The following is a 20,493-nucleotide window of genomic DNA, read 5'->3' as shown; positions in this document are numbered from 1 at the left end:
TGTAGTTTTGGGGAATAATAAAGCTAAAGAAGAAATTGTCAAGTCCTGAAGTAGCACAATGTCATCAAGATTTCATCCTGAGCTCTTTAGAGAAAACAAGCTGAACTAACATCCAGATGCAGAAAAATGGAAGAATGGATCATTGGAGGAATGAATCATTCAGTAGACTCTATGAGATTTTTATAAAGAGATCTTCAACTGTTCAAGGTTTTACTGTGAGAAGGCTTGAGTTAATGTTTATACTAAACTCCTGGGGAAAAAAATCATTTGGAGAAACTGTATAAAAGTTCCTCTTGAAACCCAGCTGTAATTTGCTCTTCAAGCCCTTGTTCTCCCTTAAGCATTCTTTTGTCTGTCTCAGTCTCTATCTCTGTCTATCTCTCTCTGTTTCTTTCACTTTCTGTTTTTGTATATTCTGGAGAAACCTCTGTTTTCTTGTTGATCCATAGTCATCTCTCTCCTCGTCTATTTCTTAATTACTTTCAATAAAAACTTGATTCTCATTTCCCCTTCTTCTGAAATTCTTTTCTGCAAGGGACACAGAATGCCTGTGCCAAGATGAACACTGACTTTCTTTGACCTCCAAAAAGTAATTTCTTGATCCAGCCTGAGTCCAGAGTTCCCCAAGAATTCAGGTGACAGGTATCAACTTTCACCCTGGGCAGAGCAAATTGGCTTCAGGCATAGCTTAAAGGATGCCTTATAAAACTGGTGTGACCTGAGTGTCAGTGTTCTGCACCGATTTTACTAGCCCTAATACAAACCAGTCATTGACCCTGGTGGCCAACGTGAATATAGCAGGTATAGAAACACTTTTCCCCCAGGCTTCTCTCTCTCTCTCTCTCTCTCTCTCTCTCTCTCTCTCTCTCTCTCTCTCTCTCTCTCTCTCTCTCTCTCTCTCTCTCTCTCTCTCTCTCTCTCTCTCTCTCTCTCTCTCTCCATCTCTGTAGAGGCACCCACAATCATGCAATGGAAGCATAAAAATTAATTATGGTCATTCAATACAAACATGATATATTATTTTAGTGTATAATCCAATATTTTTGTAAATATTTTTAAGTTTGGAAATACATTAAAATTTGATTATAAGTAATTTACTTTTGCCGGGTGACCAGTAGTCAATCAAATAAAGGACATAGAAAATAGAGTATAAGAACAGATTTATTAAGACTATATTGAGGTCCACAAGTCACAGAAACTTGGTACTCAGAATATGTGGTAGACGCACAATTTATATATTTTCAGCTGGTGCATTCAAAGTACATATTCTTATTTATAACCTCTATCTAGGCAGAGCAGATATTAGATTATGCCATTAATTTTGTTTAAGAGCCCTATTTTTATAATAGCCTCTGGTCCCTGCCCTCCCAGAAACTCCAGGGGAAGTTTCCTAATCTCATCCCTGGCACTGGGTGGGACTGGTCTTGGTTTTGTTTCCCTAAATTCAGGCCTGAACTGTTTAAAGGCACCACTGTGGTTCACAATTTTATTAATTTGAAATATAGATTAGAAGCAGGCAGATAAATAGTAAAGGTCCCTTTTATGGCAGTGTTTTAAGATGTCAAAAGGAGTTCTTATGACATAATAAAACCAAGAGATGAAATTCAAAAATGTTACACTTGTCACTAGCCCTGATGCTACCAGGGCACACCTTTAGATATTAGAAGACCTCTTGAAAGGAACCTTAGCAAGATCAGAAGCCAGGATGGGGATATCAAAGACTGTCAATTAATCCTGAACCTTACCCATAGCAATGACAGTAGGATTTTAAATTTAGGTTGAAAGCCCATTATTGGGAAGGTTGGAATAAACCTTAAAATCTTAAACAACAACAACAACAAAAATTAAACATAAAAGTTAAAAAAAAGATTCTCTGGAGTACATTACTCTCTCCCTTTTTTAATATAATTTTATTTTGATCATAGTGGCTTACATATTGTTGACAATAATATTTTCGGTACATAATTACATAAAACCAGGGGATTCCCATCACCGATTTGTCCTCCCTACACCTCCGTTCTCGTCCTACCTCCCATATCTTCCTCCCTCACCCCCGGGGCTGCTGGAATATGTGGTCCTCTCTGTACCTAGCTTACTACTTAGTAGTGCTGGTCTTGGTGCCTCCATTATTTCCCCCTCTAACTGGGAGGAAGGACTACATAGTTCAAGTTATGTGGTTTTATTTGAAGAAGAGAAAAGTAATAAACTGCGGTAAAAGTCTAATATGCCAAAAATGGGGGGAATCCTTCTAGAGGCTCTCATCATCAGTTTGAGGTGAAACACCCCAACAGTACAAAAAAAAGTGTCAAATAAAATATCCAGTGAGCACTCCAACAATAAAGATAAGCACCACAAAAAACACATGGTCTTGAGATAAAAAAAACATGGCAGAGCACATAAAGAAAGGAAAAAAAAGAAGAAAAAAATAAATAAAAATGAGGATGACATCTTCAATAATCACACCAAAACAAAGAAATTGACAAAAACTAGATAGGTAAATAAAGTAAATAAATAAATAAATAAATAATGTTTTGTGCTTTTTGCCTTTTTTCCCCCTCCTGCACAGGCACAGTAAATATTGGGAGCATTCGAAAAGGAATTCTCTTGGCCTAAGAGTTATGGGGTTTCTCCAACCTTGGAGTATATTGTCATGGGATTAACTATAGACTCCATTTAGGTTCATTTATTCTCCCCTTGGTGCTTTCGTAGTGTTTGGAAGACTTCTGCTCCATCCTGGGTGATAAAATCAGACCTCTGTATCTAGAGATCTCAGTATCTGCACAGGTCTAGGAGTGGAACTTATGATGAAGTCTTTCTTTGTAGTTCTAGAAGTTCTGTTCTCTCAGTGTACTTTTAATCCGTCTTCTGTGGTTGGTGGTCTTGGTCTTTGTGCTGATCCTAGGATGGAACCTAGGATAGCATCTTTTTGCAGTTGTCTCAGCCAGACCTTTGGAACTGGAGATCATGGTTGTTGTGCAGGTGGTCGCTCAAATCCTAGACTAGGGCTTTTTTTTTTTTGGTTTTTGGGCCACACCCGGTGACGCTCAGGGGTTACTCCTGGCTATGCGCTCAGAAGTCGCTCCTGGCTTGGGGGACCATATGGGACGCCGGGGGATGGAACCGCGGTCCGTCTCCTAGGCTAGCGCAGGTAAGGCAGGCACCTTACCTCGAGCGCCACCGCCCGGCCCCAAATAGCATCTTTTTTTTTTTTTTTTTTTTTTTGGGCCACACCCTGTGACGCTGAGGGGTTACTCCTGGCTATGCGCTCAGAAGTTGCTCCTGGCTTCTTGGGGGACCATATGGGACGCCGGGGGATCGAACCGCGGTCCGTCCTAGGCTAGCGCAGGCAAGGCAGGCACCTTACCTCCAGCGCCACAACCAGGCCCTTTTTTTTTTTTTTTTTTTTTTTTAGACTAGGGCTTTTTTATTGGTCCCAGGATACATAGAGTTCGGTCATGGTTCTAGCAGCCAGTCATCTGTAAATCACGATCTTGGCTTTTGGACAGACCAAAGGGTGACAATTCTTCTGATTTTGTCTTATCGTTAGCTGGTGAGGTAGGATAACCTGCTCTTAGGTCAAGTTGTTCCCATTTTCCTCATTGTCAGGATATCATATTAGAGCTGGCACTTGTTGGTTTCCGAGCAGTATTAAGGATGTCCTGGATGGGATTTTTTTTTTTTCCTGTAGCTGTTGTGAAGAACTGTGTAGTTTCTATGTCTGGGATCCAGAGTTCAAGGCTGAACAGATGTGTCTAATCACCGGGGATCTAATTTGAGAACACATGACATATTTTCAAGGTGGGAGATATCCTTGTACTGTAAACAAGTATGAGTTCTTATCTCTAGTAGATAAGAGCTTATTTTTATTCATAAGATTCTCCCATTTTTTAGTGTGTCTTTGCAGGGAGAAATGGTGCTACATTATATTGCCGGTACATTTAGGGGTGGAAAGAGAAGAAAACAAAAACAGGTCACACACCCAAAAAAGATAAAAACAGGAATAAAATATATGTGCTCACATATGTATATGAAGAACAAACATTTAAAAAATAAAATAACAAAGTAATTAAAGGAACAAAGTGATGCAAGAGACTACCTTACTTTTTGGGAAAAGCAGGTAAAGAGGTGGTGTAATACAGGTCTTATACTTAGGATGGAAGTATAGGTTTCTCCATTGTCTTTTGAGATTTTCATGTGGTGTGGGGTTCCCAGCCTCCTTTTTCATCACACACCCTGACATTCTTGAGATTGGCAAAAGATTTGTGGCAGGGAGGTCTTGGAAGTGTTCTTGCATAGGGGATACTTTTAGCACAAAGTTTGGTTTCAAGTAACAGTCCACGTTAGGGGGAGTTGATAGGGAGGGCCACGCAGCATGAGTCAGCAGGGAAGTTGGTTGCCTTTTCTTGCCCGGGGAGGAGGTGTGGGTTTGACTGGGTGTCCCTTCGCTTAGGTGCTGGGTACTGGTTCATTGGGGTAGGAGGTCAGTCTTGATGCCTAATGGATTAAGAACTGAGTGTGAAGAGTTTTAATAAGGTGGGAAGTCTGGACGAGATTGAGCGGTGAAGGGATAGTCGGATTTCCAAAGGGGGGAAAGGGGAAAGTGTATGGAAGGAACAGGAAATAATAAAAGAAAAAATACATTAAAAAGAAAAGGAGAAGAAAAAAAAGAAAAGAAAAAACGTAGTGAGAAGAGAGGATAAAATAGCAAGAGAATGCTAGTTTGCTTGAATGTGTTCGATGAGTAGGGCCTGTAGTATAAGTCTGTAGGTCACAGTTGCTGCTTCGGTGGTCTGATTGGTCACGTGCTTCAAATCCTAAAAGAAGGTATAACCTAGAGATAAAGTGTATGTTAAAGTGTTTTCTCTGGACATTCTCGTAGTGAAAGCTGAGTGTGGTATCTCGTGTGACTGAGCCCCGAGATGCCATCTTAGTTTGTCCACCCTTTGTATCCAAGAACACATATGGACAGAAAAGCTGAGAGGTTATTTTAAATATAGTAAAATTAAGGCATTAAAACACTGTTATGAGATGTTTCCATTGGAGTCAGTGATTTTCCGTGTTATTCTTTACCTGTATTTCTGTATAAGATCCCTAAGGAATTATTATGGGCCTTTGTAGTAGAAGGCTGATTACATACCTATTCTCTGTATGCTGCTGTGTCTGCTGTTGCTGGTTTGTTTGTGGTATAATGTGGTATAATGTGTCAAGAGTTTGTGTTGTTCCACTTTCATGTGCTTTGGGCACTGCTCCCAAGTATATGTTGGCTGTTACAATGTTTGCAGATTCCACCCTGTTAAACCCTGTTATTTGATTGTTGAGTATGAGTTGTATATAAGGTGTATGTTCTAGGTGCTGTAGAATAGTGCTATCATTCTGTGTTTATCTTTCATCTTCTGACTTACTTGATTTAACATAATATGTTCTAGGTTCATCCACATTGCTGCAAAGTGTGTGATTGTATCATTTCTGACTGCCATGTAGTATTCCATTGTGTATAAATACCACATCTTAATGATCCATTCATCTGTTGTTGGACATCAAGGTTGGTTCCAAGACTTGGCTATTATACTGAGTGCTGCACACTTACTTTGGAATAAATGTCCTTTCAACTTGGGTGTATATACCTAGGAGAGCAATTGCTGGGTCAAATGGCAGCTCAATTCTGAGTTCTTTGAGCACTCTACAGACTGTTCTCCATAGGTGTTTGACTAGGAGGCATTCCAACCAGCAGTGGATGAGAGTGCCTTTCAAACTGCTTCCCTGCCAACAGAGATTGTTCTCATTATTTTTGATGTGAGCCATCCTCACCAGTGTAAGGTGATGTCTCATTGTCTTAATTTGGATCTCCCTGATGATGAGTGAAGGTGAGCATGTTTTCATGTATTTGTTGGCCATCCTTCCTTCTTTCTTTCTTTCTTTCTTTCTTTCTTTCTTTCTTTCTTTCTTTCTTTCTTTCTTTCTTTCTTTCTTTCTTTCTTTCTTTCTTTCTTTCTTTCTTTCTTTCTTTCTTTCTTTCTTTCTTTCTTTCTTTCTTTCTTTCTTTCTTTCTTTCTTTCTTTCTTTCTTTCTTTCTTTCTTTCTTTCTTGTGTTTATTAATTTCATATCCCCATTTTTATGGCTTTATTTTATTTTGGGGGGTCTCAGGTTTTTGAATGCTTTGTATGTTCTAGACATCAGCCATTTATCTGATGTGTTGAGTGTAAAGATTTTTTCTCATTCTGTTAACTGTCTTCTTGTGTTAAGTAGGATTTCTTTTGCCATGCAGAAACTTTTTAGTTTGATGTAGTCCTGTTTGTTTATGTTTGATGCTAAAGTTCTTCCCACTGTTGCTCCATCCTCGAGATATATAGGTCTTCAAGTGTTCTGCCTATTTTATTCTCAATAAAGTTTATAAATTAGGGTCTGATTTCCAGGTCTATGATCCATTTCGAGTTGACTTTTGTATAGGGAGTGAGGTATGGGTATGGGTCAATTTTCAATTTTTTACATGTGGTTTTCCAGTTGTACAACACCATTTGTTGAAGAGACTTTCTTTGTTGCATTTCAAGCTCTTGGCTCTTTTGTCAAATATTAGTTGGCTATATATCTGGGGATTTATGTCTGGGAATTCTGTACTGACCCACAGGTCTAAGGTCCTGTCTTTGTTCCAATACTATGCTGTATTGATCACTATGACTTTACAGTATACTTTCAGGTTAGGTAAGGAGATGCCACCCAGCTTCTTGTTTTTCAGTATGTGTTTGGATATCCTGCATCTTTTTTGGTTCCAGATGAATTTTGTCATTGATTGTTCTATTTCTTTAGAGAATAGTGTCTGAATTTGGATAGGAATTCCATTAAATCTATATAGTAGTTTGGGTAGGATAGTCATTTTGACTATGTTAATTCGACCTACCCAAGATTATGGGATATTCCATTAAATCTATATAGTAGTTTGGGTAGGATAGTCATTTTGACTATGTTAATTCGACCTACCCATGATTATGGGATGTTCTTCCATTTCTTTATATTCTCTTCAACTTCTTTCTGAAGTGTTTTGAAGTTTGGGTAGGATAGTCATTTTGACTATGTTAATTCGACCTACCCATGATTATGGGATGTAGTTCCATTTCTTTATATTCTCTTCAACTTCTTTCTGAAGTGTTTTGAAGTTTCTCTGGTATAGTCCTTCACTTCCCTTGTACGGTTGATTCCTAGGTACTTGATATTATTTTAATTTTTTTATTTAACCAACTTTATTACATATATGATTGTGTTTGGGTTTCAGTCATGTACAGAACACCATCCATCACCAGTGCAACATTCCCATCACCAATGTCCCAAATCTCCCCACCCAACCCCCGCCTGTACTCTAGATAGGCTTTCTATTTCCCTTGTACATTCTCATTATTAGAATAGTTCAAAACGTAGTTGTTTCTCTAACTCAACTCATTCCTGTTTGCGCTGAGCTTAATGAGGCTCTTTTCTCTTTTGTGTCTGAAAATTATTATTGCAAGATTGTCTTTTATTTTTCTTAAAACCCATAGATGAGTGAGACCATTCTGTGTTTTTCTCTCTCTCTTACTTATTTTACTCAGCATAATAAATTACATGTACATCCATGTATAGAAAAATTTCATGACTTCATCTCTCCTGACAGCTGCATAATATTCCATTGTATATATGTACCACAGTTTCTTTAGCCATTCATCTGTTGAAGGGTATCTTGGCTGTTTCCAGAGTCTTGCTATGGTAAATAGTGCTGCAATGAATATAGGTGTAAGGAAGGGATTTTTGTATTGTATTTTTGTGTTCCTAGGGTATATTCCTAAGAGTGGTATAGCTGGGTAGTATGGGATCTTGATTTCTAGTTTTTGGAGGAATCTCCATATCGCTTTCCATAAAGGTTGAACTAGACGGCATTCTCTCCAGCAGTGGATAAGACATCTTTCTCTCCACATACCTGCCAACACTGCTTGTTCTCATTCTTTGTGATGTGTGCCAATCTCTGGGGTGTGAGGTTGTACCTCATAGTTGTTTTGACTTGCATCTAAGTACCTGATATTTTTAATACTATTTTAAATGCAATTGTATTTTTAATCTCCTAGACTTCATATTTTGTATATAGAAACACTACTGTCTTTTGTGTATTGACTTTGTATCCAGCAACTTAGCTGTATTGGTTAATTGTTTCTAGCAGTTTTACTGTGGACTCTTTAGGGTTTTCCACGTATATCATCATATTGTCTGCAAATAGAGATAGTTTGAGTTCCTCATTCCCAATTTGGATTCCATTGATTCCCTTCTCTTGTTGGATTGCTATTGCTAGGACTTCTAAGGTTATGTTGAATATGAGTGGAGAGAGTGGACAGCCTTGCCTAGTTTCTGACCTTAGTGGAAATGCTTTTAGTTTTTTGCCATTAATTATAATGTTGGCTGTGGGCTTTTTACAGATAGCTGTAACTATCCTGAGGAAGGTTCCTTCTAACCATATTTTGCTGAATGTCTTCAACATGAAAGGGTGTTGGATTTTGTCAAAAGCCTTCTCTTCATCGATTGATATCATCATGTGGTTTTTTGTCTTTCTTGTTGTTGATGTGACTTATGATGTTGATTGATTTGTGTATGTTGAACCAACCTTGCATTCCTGGGATGAAGCCCACTTGGTCATGATGTATGATCTTTTTGATGAAGTGCTGGATTCGGTTTGCTAAGTTTTTGTTGATTATCTTTGCATCTATGTTTATTAATGCGATTGGTCTGTAGTTTTCTTTCTTGGTGGTGTCTTTGCCATCTTTAAGAATGAGTGTGATATTAGCCTCATAAAGGAGTTGGGGAGGATTCCTGTTTTTTCAATGATTTGGAAGAGCCTATGGAAAAGTGGTAGTAAGTCTTCTCAGAATGTTTAATAGAATTCACCTGTAAATCCATCTGGACCTGGACTTTTGTTATTAGGGAGTTTCTTAATTATATCTTCAATTTCCTTTAAGGTGAATGGTCATTTTAGGCTTCTAGGTCTTCCTTTTCTAGTCTCGGAAATGTTATTTTTCCAAGAATTTGTCGATTTCTACTGGGTTCTCTAGCCTAACTGATTATAGTTGTTCATAATATGATCTCATGATATGTTGTATTTCTTGGAGTTCTATTGTAATCTCTCCCCTTTCATTTGTGATCCTACTGATTTTGCATTTTCCTTCTTTTTTTTGGTGAGTTTTGCCAGTGGTTTGTCTATCTTGTTTATTTTTTCAAAAAACCAACTCCTGATCTCATTAATTTTTGTATTTTTTCCTTAGTTTCTACGTTGTTTATTTATGCTCTGGTTTTTATTATTTCTTGCCTTCTGTTTGTGGTTGGATTTCTCTGCTGCCAATTCCTTGAGGTGATCCTTTAAACTGTTGTTTTTGTCATTTTCCTGTTTCTTGACATAGGCCTGTATTGCTATGATTTTCCACCTAATTACTGCTTTTGCTGTGTCCCACAAATTTTGACAAGTTCTCTCTTCATTATCATTTGTCTCAAGGAATCTTTTTATTTCTTCATTGAGTTGCTCTTTGATCCATATGTTGTTGAGCAGCATGTTGTTTAATCTCCAGGTATTAGTTTTTCTCCATGTGTCTGGGTCCTATATAAGTCTATTAGCCCTAGGTCTCCTAAATTTTCATTTAGAGCTATTATTTCTTTGCTATTTTTCTGTTTGGTGGATCTGTCCAGTGTTGATAGTGGAGTATTGAGGTTTTCTACTATTATCACATTTCCCTTCATGTGTTTTCTAGGTTTCTGAGCAGTTACCTCACATATTTTGTTGGCTCTACATTTGGTGCATGATATTGACCAGGGTTAGTACTTCTTGATCTAATGTTCCCCTGATCAGTAAGTAGTGACCATCTTTTTCTCTGACAAAATTCTTAAGGTTGAATGCAATTTGGTCTGATATAAGAATGTCCTTGCTCTTTTTTGTTTTCCATTGGCCTGAATAATTTTTCCATCCTTTTATTCTAAGCCTGTGCTTATCCTATAGTTGTAGGTATGTTTCTTGCAGACAGTTTGAAGTCCAGTTTATTTTTATAATCCAGTTCTATACTATGTGTCTTTTAATGGGAGAGTTTAGTCCATATTGACAGAGATGAGTGTTGTGCAGTTCTGTTGTGTAGGGGGGTTGCTGTTACAACCAGGGGTTTGGATTGTGTAATTTGTCTCTGAGTAGATCGTTTAGGTTCAGCTTTGCACAAATAATTCAAGTTTGTTTTTGTTTGAGAATGTTTTTAGTCTGCCCTCCCATATGAATGATAGTTTTGCTGGTTATTGGACCCTAGGTTGGAAATTTCTTTCATTAAGTCATTTAAATATGTCATTCCACTGGCTTCTTGCTTGAATTATTTCAAATGGGAAATCTGGTTTGATTCTTATGTCCCTTCCTTTGTACTTGAGGTATTTTCTCCCTCATTGCTTTAAGGAGTTCTTCTTTCTTGTTGTTGATTTGATGTATGATGTTGATTGATTTGCATATGTTGAACCAACCTTGCATTCCTGAGATGAAGCCCACTTGGTCATGATGTATGATCTTTTTGATAAAGTGCTGGATTCAGTTTGCTAATATTTTGTTGAGATTCTTTTCATCTATGTTCATTAGTGAAATTGGTCGGTAGTTTTCTTTCTTGGTGATGTCTTTGCCATCTTTGGGAATGAATGTGATATTAGCTTCATAAAAGGAGTTGGGGAGGATTTCTGTTTTTTCGGTGGTTTTGAGGAGCCTGTGGAAAAGTAGTAGTAAGTCTTCTTGGAATGTTTGATAGAAAATTGCCTGTAAATCCATCTGGACCTGGACTTTTGTTCTTTTTTTTTTTTTTTGCCATTTGGATTACTATATGTCTTGGTGTTGGTTTATTAGGGTCTATTTTATTAGGGACTCTCTTCACTTCCTGAATTTACACTGAAGTTTCTTTCCAGAGTTTGGGAAAGTTCTCTGCTATTATTTCTCTGTCTATTTGTTCTTTCCCTTTTCTAATTCCTCCCCTTCTGCTACACCCACAATTCTTAGATTATTTCTTTTGTCCTTGTTCATTCGATACTGGAATTTTCCTTCCAAAGCTTTTATTTCTTTGTTGGTTTCTTGGTCGTTTTTGGTTTGCAGTTTTCCTTCGAGTTCTTCAATGTGCCTCTCCAACTGTGTGTTTCTGTTCATAAGGCTTGTTAAGTTGTCTTTTAATTCCTTCAATTCCTTTTTATGGAATCTCTCATGTTCTTTAACATTCTTTAATTTGGCTGATTTATTCATCCATAGATTTCCTATACTCAGTGGCTAGCATTTCTTTCATATCCTTTATCAATTCTTGCATTTCCTTCATTATGGCTGCTTTTAGGTCTCCTTCCCTTGGATCTGTGCATTTTTGTGGACTTGGAAATTTGCTAGGGTTTGTCTCCGTATCTCCAGATGTTAGGGTCCTCCTTGATTTACCCATATTTCTTAGCATTTATTAGTGTGGCTTGGAGTGCAGTGCCTTCCAAATTCAGCCTGCTTTGACCCCCTGTGGCATGGGGATGGGTCCCCTTCCTGAGCGTGGTTCTAGAGGGGCTTGTTGGGTGGGCTCGCTGAAGTTTGGCTCCTCCTGTGCTCTCTATGTGGCCTGATCCGGTGCTTTTCCCATTTGCTGCCAGCTAGTGCAGTTCCTCTCCTGGCCATATGGTTGAGGGCCCTGTTAAGCCTAGCTCCTTTGCCCCACACCTCCCCTACCTGGAAGTCAGCCCTGCCACTTCCTTCAGTGAGTCTGGTCAATTCCCTTCTCCTTATTCCTGCCAGCTGCTGCAGTTGTGTGCCACAATGGTTGAGGGCGCTGTTGAGCCTAGCTCTCTGTCCTCCCTCCCCTATCTGGAAGTCAATGGAGCTCCGCCCCCTCCGAGCTCAGCCAAAGAAATTCCTTTAGCCAAACCCACCTGGTAGCCCCTTGGGGAGTCTCAGGTCCACTCCAGGGCTCAGGGGGGTAGGTTTCTTTATGTTAGCCAAAGGTCCAGGTGGCAGGCTGAAGCTCACCAAGTTTATTGGTCCTAGCCAGTCCAGCAGCGCAGAGTGGGTCAGGTGCAGGATTCTCCTCACCCCATCTTCACTCAGCTTGGGCTTGTGGTTCCAGGGGAGGGGCGTGCAGTGTGGCGTCGAGGTGCCTGTCTCAGGCACCCATGTGGAGAGTTGGGAATTGCTGGGGAAATGCACTTACCGCTTCTGCTCTCCGGTTGGTCTTGGGGTCCCTGGGGACGGGTGTGTGGTGTGCTGGCAAGGTGCCTATCTCAGGCATTAACTTGGAGAGTGGGGAAGTGCCGGGGAAATGCACGTCACTCTCTTCCTTTTTTGTCTCTATTTCCCCTTCATCAGTACTGTCCAATAAAATTTGTTTTCAATTTACTGCTTACCTCCTGAAATGCTTTCTTTAAGAAAATGTAAAAAACCTGAAATTCCAGGAAAAGTAGTCACCACATCTATTTACCATTAGCATAAATCTTATAACATATTTTTTAATTTTTGTAATTTTAAGGAATATACATTGATATATTTTTGTAGGGAATTTTTTTGGGGGGAGCAGACTAGACAGCGCTCTAGGGTTACTCTTGACTCTGTGCTCAGAAATCACTCCTGACAGCCTTGAAGGACCATATAGAATGCCAAGCATCAAGTATGGGTTGGCCGTTTGCAAGGCAAACACCCTACATACAGTGCTATCACTCTGGCCCCTGGTAGGGGAAATTTTCTATCATCGATTTTTTTCCTAAAAGTTTCAGCAAACATCTTTATCATATAAAATTAGCGTAGATTGACAAGTTGCAAAGATAAAAAATTGGTATTTAGTATTAAGTTTATTGGAAATTAACAGTTTAGTTTTTATAGTATTTATTTCTCTACTTCTATATATTTATTTATATCCATGAATATAGTATATGTAAAAACTCTTATTTGTCCAATATAGAATATCGTACTGAAATACTTTTCTGTTGCTATTATAAGAGGACCATACCCAGTTGTTCTCAGAGATTGCTCCTGGCTTTTGCCAGTGGATTACTCCTGGTGGGGCTCAGGAGATGGTGTGTGGAACTCTGGTCAGCTGTGTACAAGGCAAGTGTCCTATCCATAATACTATCTAAATAGCCCATTCACTAAAATTCTTAATTGGCTATTTCATCGAATAAACATTTTATAATACTGCTAAAATATATTTCTCCAAAAGAAAATATTATTTTGGTGAGAAAAATATTCATCTTTTCGTTACCTTTATTGTTTATGATTTTAGTAAAAGAGGGCTAATTAGACTAGTATAAGATATATTGAGTACAAATATATTTAAAAACTATATTACATACATAAACACATTTGATATTTTTCACACTGTAAAATTAATTGATAAAAATAAAATAAAAGTGAGTTAATGGAGGCTGGATTGTTGGTACAAGCGGTAAGGAGTTTGCCTTGCATGTGCTACCATAAAAATTATTGTGGTTCAATCCCCCAAAATCCCATATGGTCCCCCAAGCCAGGAGTGATTTCTGAGCACATAGCCAGGAGTAACCCCTGAGCATCACCGGATGTGGCCCAAAAACAAAATAAAATGAGAAAATATACTTATAATATAGAAAGACTTAACAATCTACTGCTTACTGTAGTTTAAATAATTTATTGTTATGATTTTTCTAGTTTTTTTTTACATTTGGTGTTACATTATATTCTATAGATTCATATTATCATTTGCCACTTTAAGCTGTTTGATAGCAATAACATGTTGCTCACAGTAATAAGCCACTTTGTATCCTTTTTTTTTAATTTTTGGGCCATATATGGTGGTGCTCAGGAGTTACTCTTAGCTATGCGTTCAGAAATTGCTCCTGGCTTGGGAAACCATATGGAATGCCAAAATTAGAACTACCTTCCATCTGGATCAGCTGCATGCAAAGCAAATGCCCTATTGCTGTGCAATTCACCAGCCCCTGATTATCCTTTTGTTTAAAAAATTATTACTCTTAGCTCTCTAAACAGGAATTACTCCTAGATTACTCCTACTAGGACTCTGGCGATCCTCTCAGGTCCCATGACTTGAACCCAAATGGACCACATAAAGGCAACCATTCCACTCACTGTATTATGCCCACCAGAACCATAATTTTTATACTTTTGAAATTATTAAAGCTTAAAATTAAATAAGACCACAAAGTATAAATGTTATAGTGAATTTATATCATTATAAATGAAGTTACTCATATTTGTAAAATTGAATGAAAGAATAAATAGATTCCTTGATGCCTTAGTTGGATATATGGTATATGAATTAGACAATTAGAATATCTAACTGAAAGTTTTACTGTATATTTTCAATTAAGCTACTTCTAAATAAGGATATTGGTATATTAATATGAATTAATATGGCATAATTAGAGGTCCTATTTCTAAAATAGTTATCTCTAGATATTTAGTTTCTTAAATCCTCTTTTAGAAAAACATAAATTATCTATCAATTCCATTACAAACCAAATTGTGATTAGCAAATTTGATAAATACATTTGATAAATAAGTAATATTTTCTTTTTATGGATTATCAGATACTTTGTTATAAGAACTATTAATCTTTTTGAAAATACATGGAACATTATTCTGGAGAAAGCTGCAGAGAGAAAGCATAGTGGGTAGTTAGTGCATGCCTGGCATCAGGCCAAGCTGGACTTGATACCTGGCACCAGACATGATTGCCGTTGTAGTATCATGATTGATACCCGAGCCCAGAGCCAATAATAAGCCCTGTCATTTGTAACCCCAAACCAAAAAAAAAAAAAAAAGAAAAAGAAAAAGTATGATGGATAGGAAACTAAAAGTAAAATGGCAGCTAGTGAAAACATGAGTTAAGATGGTGTTAAATTTCTGTTAACAGGTATGTTGGTCACTTTTTAGTGTATTTTATTTTCCCTATTTATTAACTTCCAGTAATTATATGAGGAGTAATTTTACTGAAACACCAAATAATGCTAAAAATTATAAGGTACCACCAGAAGTTATCCCTGAACACAGAAAAAGTAGCTAAAATATGAACATGAGGCCAAAGTGGTAGCACAAGCAGTAAGGCGTCTGTTTTGCGTGCGCTAGACTAGGATGGACTGCGGTTTGATCCCTGGCATCCCAAATGGTCCCCCAAGCCAGGAGCAATTTCTGAGCGCATAGCCAGGAGTAACCACTGAGCGTCACTGGGTGTGGCTGAAAAAACAAAATAAATAAATAAATATGAACATGACTAAATGTGGTTCGATTCCGTATACCACAAAAATAATTTGATAGATTGGCAATAAAATTTGTAATAAAATAAGTTACTTTACAACTATAAATTTGTTTTGATAAAAATTTGCACACACAGATGAAACTGCTTATTGTGCTTAAACTATGTGATATATTAAGAATTATACTCTATAATAGAATATTGGGGAAGAAGGGAGAAGTTCATGTCAAACTATGCATATCATAATATTGTAATCAATCTAATATAAGATTTGGAGAATATAAAAAAGTAACATTTCACCATGACTATATAATAATATTTAAGATGAATAGCTGAATAAAATATAGAATTCATTTAATCTTAATTCTATCATTAATAGTAGAAGATATTTATAAGATAAAAGAAAATATTAGAAATAGAAGATCTATGTTTGATTATTTGACTGGATTGGTTTTAGTCATATTTTAACAAAATATCTAGATTAATTATTACTACACAGAGAGGCATTAATTGGAAGCTAGAAATACAATGCTAGTGTTAAGCAGTTGCCTTACTTGTAGTTAGACCTTGTTTAAATCCCTTGCATCACTTATTGTCCCACAAATGTTCCCCAGCACTGGGAGTGACCCCTAATCACAGATCCAGTGGCAAGACCTGAGCACAGTTAAGCATTACCCCCCTGAAACAATATTTACAGAGTGAAAAATCAGTCTAAAATTTAAAACATTAAGCTAATTAAAAAATTAAATGATATTAAGTTAGCAAAAAGTTATTGCATGTCCATTGTCAGATATAGGGAAAAGATGTGATATTGGTTCAGTATTGGTCATTGTAGCAGGTACAGATGACATAAAAAGTAAATTTGTCACTATTTTTTATCTGAAATTGTTTATGGCTATTTGCAAAGGATATTTAAAGAATTCTGATATAAACTGACTCATCAACTCCCTTTAGAGGGACAAAGAGCCCTGAAAGATATAGTAGATATGGGGGTCAAGAGGTGAAAGGTGACATGTCTTAATTATAGGGCTCCTTATTGGTGGAAAAGAAAGGCAGATTTGTGTAAAAGGAGACCCCAAATACTGTATCTGAAAATAGTATGCCTGACTTTACCTACCTACTGGGAAGATAAGTAAACAATTTCCTCTGTAGAGACTCTAAAAAGGAACAAAGCCCAGTAAGTTCCATTTCTCACTTTTGAACCCTAGAATCAGAAAAAAATAATTCCATTCCATTTTAAGCCACCAAGTTAAAATTTTATTTTTATAGTGCCAATTGAAAAATTAATGGGATAATTTCTGGTGCCTGGCGTTATCATTCTTATTTTTGTGTGTGTATTCTAGTCTTTCCATCTTCACTAATATGAGTATTCTCATACTTTCATAATTAACATTTTAGCATGACCAATTTTTTCATGCATGTCAATAGCCAATGGTGACATGCCATATTTAGCCAAATAAAATCTGATTATGTGCATATCCTTTATATACAATCAGAAATATCATTTTATGATTTTTATATATGGTTAATTATTTGAGTAATATGTATTGATAAAATACAGGAAAAAATTGACCAAATTCTTAATGACAGATTTGAGATATCAATTTGATAACTCAAGTACACCAGACTTAATTGAAAATGAAGTATTATAGTCAATTAATAGATAAGAAAATTAATAGATCAGAAAATACCTATATTTTAGGACATTTTACTCTGGTTTCACTGTTAATTTTAGAAATGACTCATAAGTAAAACCAGAAACTACTACTTCTGTAATTTTACATCTTTAGAACTCCAAATCAAAAGGTAATATGGCAACCAGTTTCTTAAACTGCCATTGATATTATATTCTGTTCAACATAATTATGTTTTCATAGAGAATATTGAATAACAAGGGAAATTGTGTCTTTTTTCTATGATGAGGATTGTTTATCTTCTGAGAAACAATTACCATGGTTTTCCAGAAAAATATTTTTAGCACTAATAAAATCAGACAATACAGCATTAAAAAAAACAAACCCACAAAGAATTTTCTTCTGTGATGCAGATATGAATGAATCCCAATGTCTGGCCTTTATACACTACTGTTCCGTGATACTAGAACGCTATTATGAGTGCCTGACCCAAGGATCTATGCTTCCCTTATACTAAGAGCCTTGAAAGTGCATATTATTTCTGATATTTCAACACATGACTATTCAGTTATCATGTAAAAAATAGAACATGGGAAAGGAAGGGATAATGTCTAACTCAATTGTGAAAAATAATGGAATATAGGAGGAGAGAATAGAGATGAAAAGAATGTTTAGAAAAAATGTTTAGAAGAAAAGATTTTTCCTCCTAAGTAAAATAAACATTTTTTTTAGTTTTGATCTTTGGTTAAGAACCTGACATTCTTTCAAAGACAAACATGATCATAATAAATAGTACCTTAGTAGGTTTTGTAGTCCTCTCACCTGTGAAATTTATAACTAATGAGTTATTCTGAGAACTGTCTTCATCACTTCTGTAGACTTTGCCTCTATAGCAATGAGGGCGATTAATGATATTGCAATTATTTCTAGCAGTTTGTATAATTAAGGTTTAAGAGTAGACATAAGTATGTGAGTAGCTGCATCTGAACGAATACTTACAACTTTGTTTTTATGGTCTGTGGTAATCCTGTCTGGTGTTCTTTTCTAGGGAATTGAATTATTTTACTCCTGAAATTAACCCTAAAGGGCTACACAATTCTTAGCCAAGACTAGCTAGTAGCTTATTAGCATAGAAAAAGACACCCTTGGAAAGAATCTTCAATTTGCAAATAAAACACTGATGGATGAAGCAATAAAATGGTGTGAAAGGCTCCTTTCCATCCATAGGGAAACACTTTGGGCCAAGTGTGCCGAAGTTTTATGCTAATATGAAATTGGTTCCAGCAAAGTACCCAGTTTTATAACCTAACAAATCCATTCCAACTTATTTAAGCAGTCTAACAGCAGCAGGAAAAAAAAAAGTGAAAACCGTTTAAGGAACATCTGCTTAGAAGAAAAGTCTGGAATCATTAAAAATGTATTCAATGTAAGATAATTAGTAAGAATGAAATCAACACTGACTGTACTCAGAGCTCTAATTTTAATAACAGTGCCAATAAACAGTGACTGTTGTGAAAAGCTTTGTCCTTTGTTTGCCTGGATAAATAAATATTTGTATTATTTATAATTACATGACACAAGCCAGAGAAAAATTCCCAAAATTCTTTCTAGATGTAGGGAAAAAAATCACTATGTCAGGCACGAAGCAAGGAGACATAAATAAAAAAAAAAGAGAAGGAAAAAGAAGTTTAGCATATATTTCTGACAGTATTGAAAAGTGCATGTCAGAAAGGAACCCAAAGAGGATGAAAGATACTCAAGATTCATGGACATTCCTATAGGTAACCACAAATTAAAACAGTCATTTCCTTCATACCTGGTCAAATTTGGTAGACAGTAGGTATAAATGGATTGACAGTCAAATCAAATTCTTAGTACATAATATAAGACAAACTATATATTCATGCAAGATTTAAGATGCAAATTTAATACTTTGGGTCTTTATATTTTTTTTCCTTTTTCTAAATTTAGGAATAAATAGTTAAATTTTGTCTTAATTTGTTTTCCAGACACCACATATAAGATCTGGGAAAGCTGATTTTAAGAATTTGACTTTTCTAGAAAAATTCTACCTGTTGGTCATTGTAATTAAAATATATTTGGTAATGGAGATAGCATATTCATATAAAAATTAAAGCAATATGTTCTTTACATGACTAAATATGGCCCACTTTTCAGTTCAGATGTGGTTGTGTTTTAACTCAAACCCCAAACTGACACATATCAGTTGCTTTCTAAATAGCATCCAGCCTAACCCTGGTAGATCGTAATTCTAATTGGAGTAGGGTGACAAGGGTGGAAAACTGAAAAATTGTAACCTCTTAATACTAATGTTGCATTTTCTATTTCAGTATCTCTGATGAACCTACTCAGTACCGTAGGAGTCAGCAAGAAAGCTGCAAATAGAAGAATCTTAACAAGAATCTCTGTCTATAGCTCTTCTTTTCTGTGGTTTCTGAATATTTCCACCTATAAATCCAGAACTATTAAAATATTAGCAAGCTTATTAAATAAATGAAATGTTTATTTGATCAAGTTGAAATTAAAAGATTCATGTCAAAGTGTAAGTGATTAAAGTGTTTTATTATAAGAGTTCTAGGAGACACTAGAGAGAAAAATAAAAGAAAGAAATTACAGTATTGAAATGACTGAATGAGCTAGAAGTATGCTTTGCATGTGGGTGCCCCATATTTGATGCCTACCATTGTATAGTGCCCACAGCAGTAGCTACACGTAAGCACTGAGCAGGGTGTCACTCCTAGCACCACAGGATTGGTCAAACCTCAAATAAGAAAATTAATTATTGTTATAGTTTAAGGCTAACAGAGTCTTGATAATGGGTTTTTCTTTGCATATTGATTTTATGATGTTGAAGGAGATAGAGATTTTGGTTTTGGCTTGTTTTTGTAGACCTCCTGGGCTTTAGAGCATCTTAAGCCAAAAAGCTTCTTTGCTTAATTAATTTAACAGATAAAATTTGACATTTGTTTCCCATCACTGAACTTCAAAGATAATTTTGTTTTCAGCTTCAGGGCATTCTGAGTTCAATAGATGTATTACAAGTAGCCACATAAAATTTTATTACATGTATAGTTATATGTGACTATAAATGATACACACAGAAACACATAGTTATATGTGCATTTACTATAGAACAATTTGCTTATTTTAGTAGAAAGCAGTTTGGAAACTCTACAAAACTAATATTTTAATTATAATTGTCTCATATAATTTGGTATAAACCTGATGTTTATAAGTGAAGTTTAAACTACTGATTTAAGATACTTGGTTTACTTTATAGAAACAGACAATAACATAAAAAATAGAATACAAAGAATAAAATATTGATTATATAAACATGCCAGTATTAGGAATTCAGTTATTATTTAGAAGTACCAGATTTAGCCTTTCCAAACCAGTATAATAATAAATTATAATAAAGTATTCATAGTAATAAATTTATATTTATATCATATTAAATTATAATAAAATTTATTATATATTATAATAAATATAATAAATTAAGCCATATGTGCTCTCTCAAATATATGCCAATTTATACATATAACTTTATATTTATACATATAATTAAATTTATATTTATAAATTTATATTTATACATATAATTTATATGTGTGTG

The sequence above is a fragment of the Suncus etruscus genome, chromosome 2, assembly GCF_024139225.1.
Source record: "Suncus etruscus isolate mSunEtr1 chromosome 2, mSunEtr1.pri.cur, whole genome shotgun sequence".
Classification (NCBI taxonomy): domain Eukaryota; kingdom Metazoa; phylum Chordata; class Mammalia; order Eulipotyphla; family Soricidae; genus Suncus; species Suncus etruscus.
The sequence above is the reverse complement of the archived record's forward strand: the minus strand, read 5'-3'. Positions refer to the sequence as shown.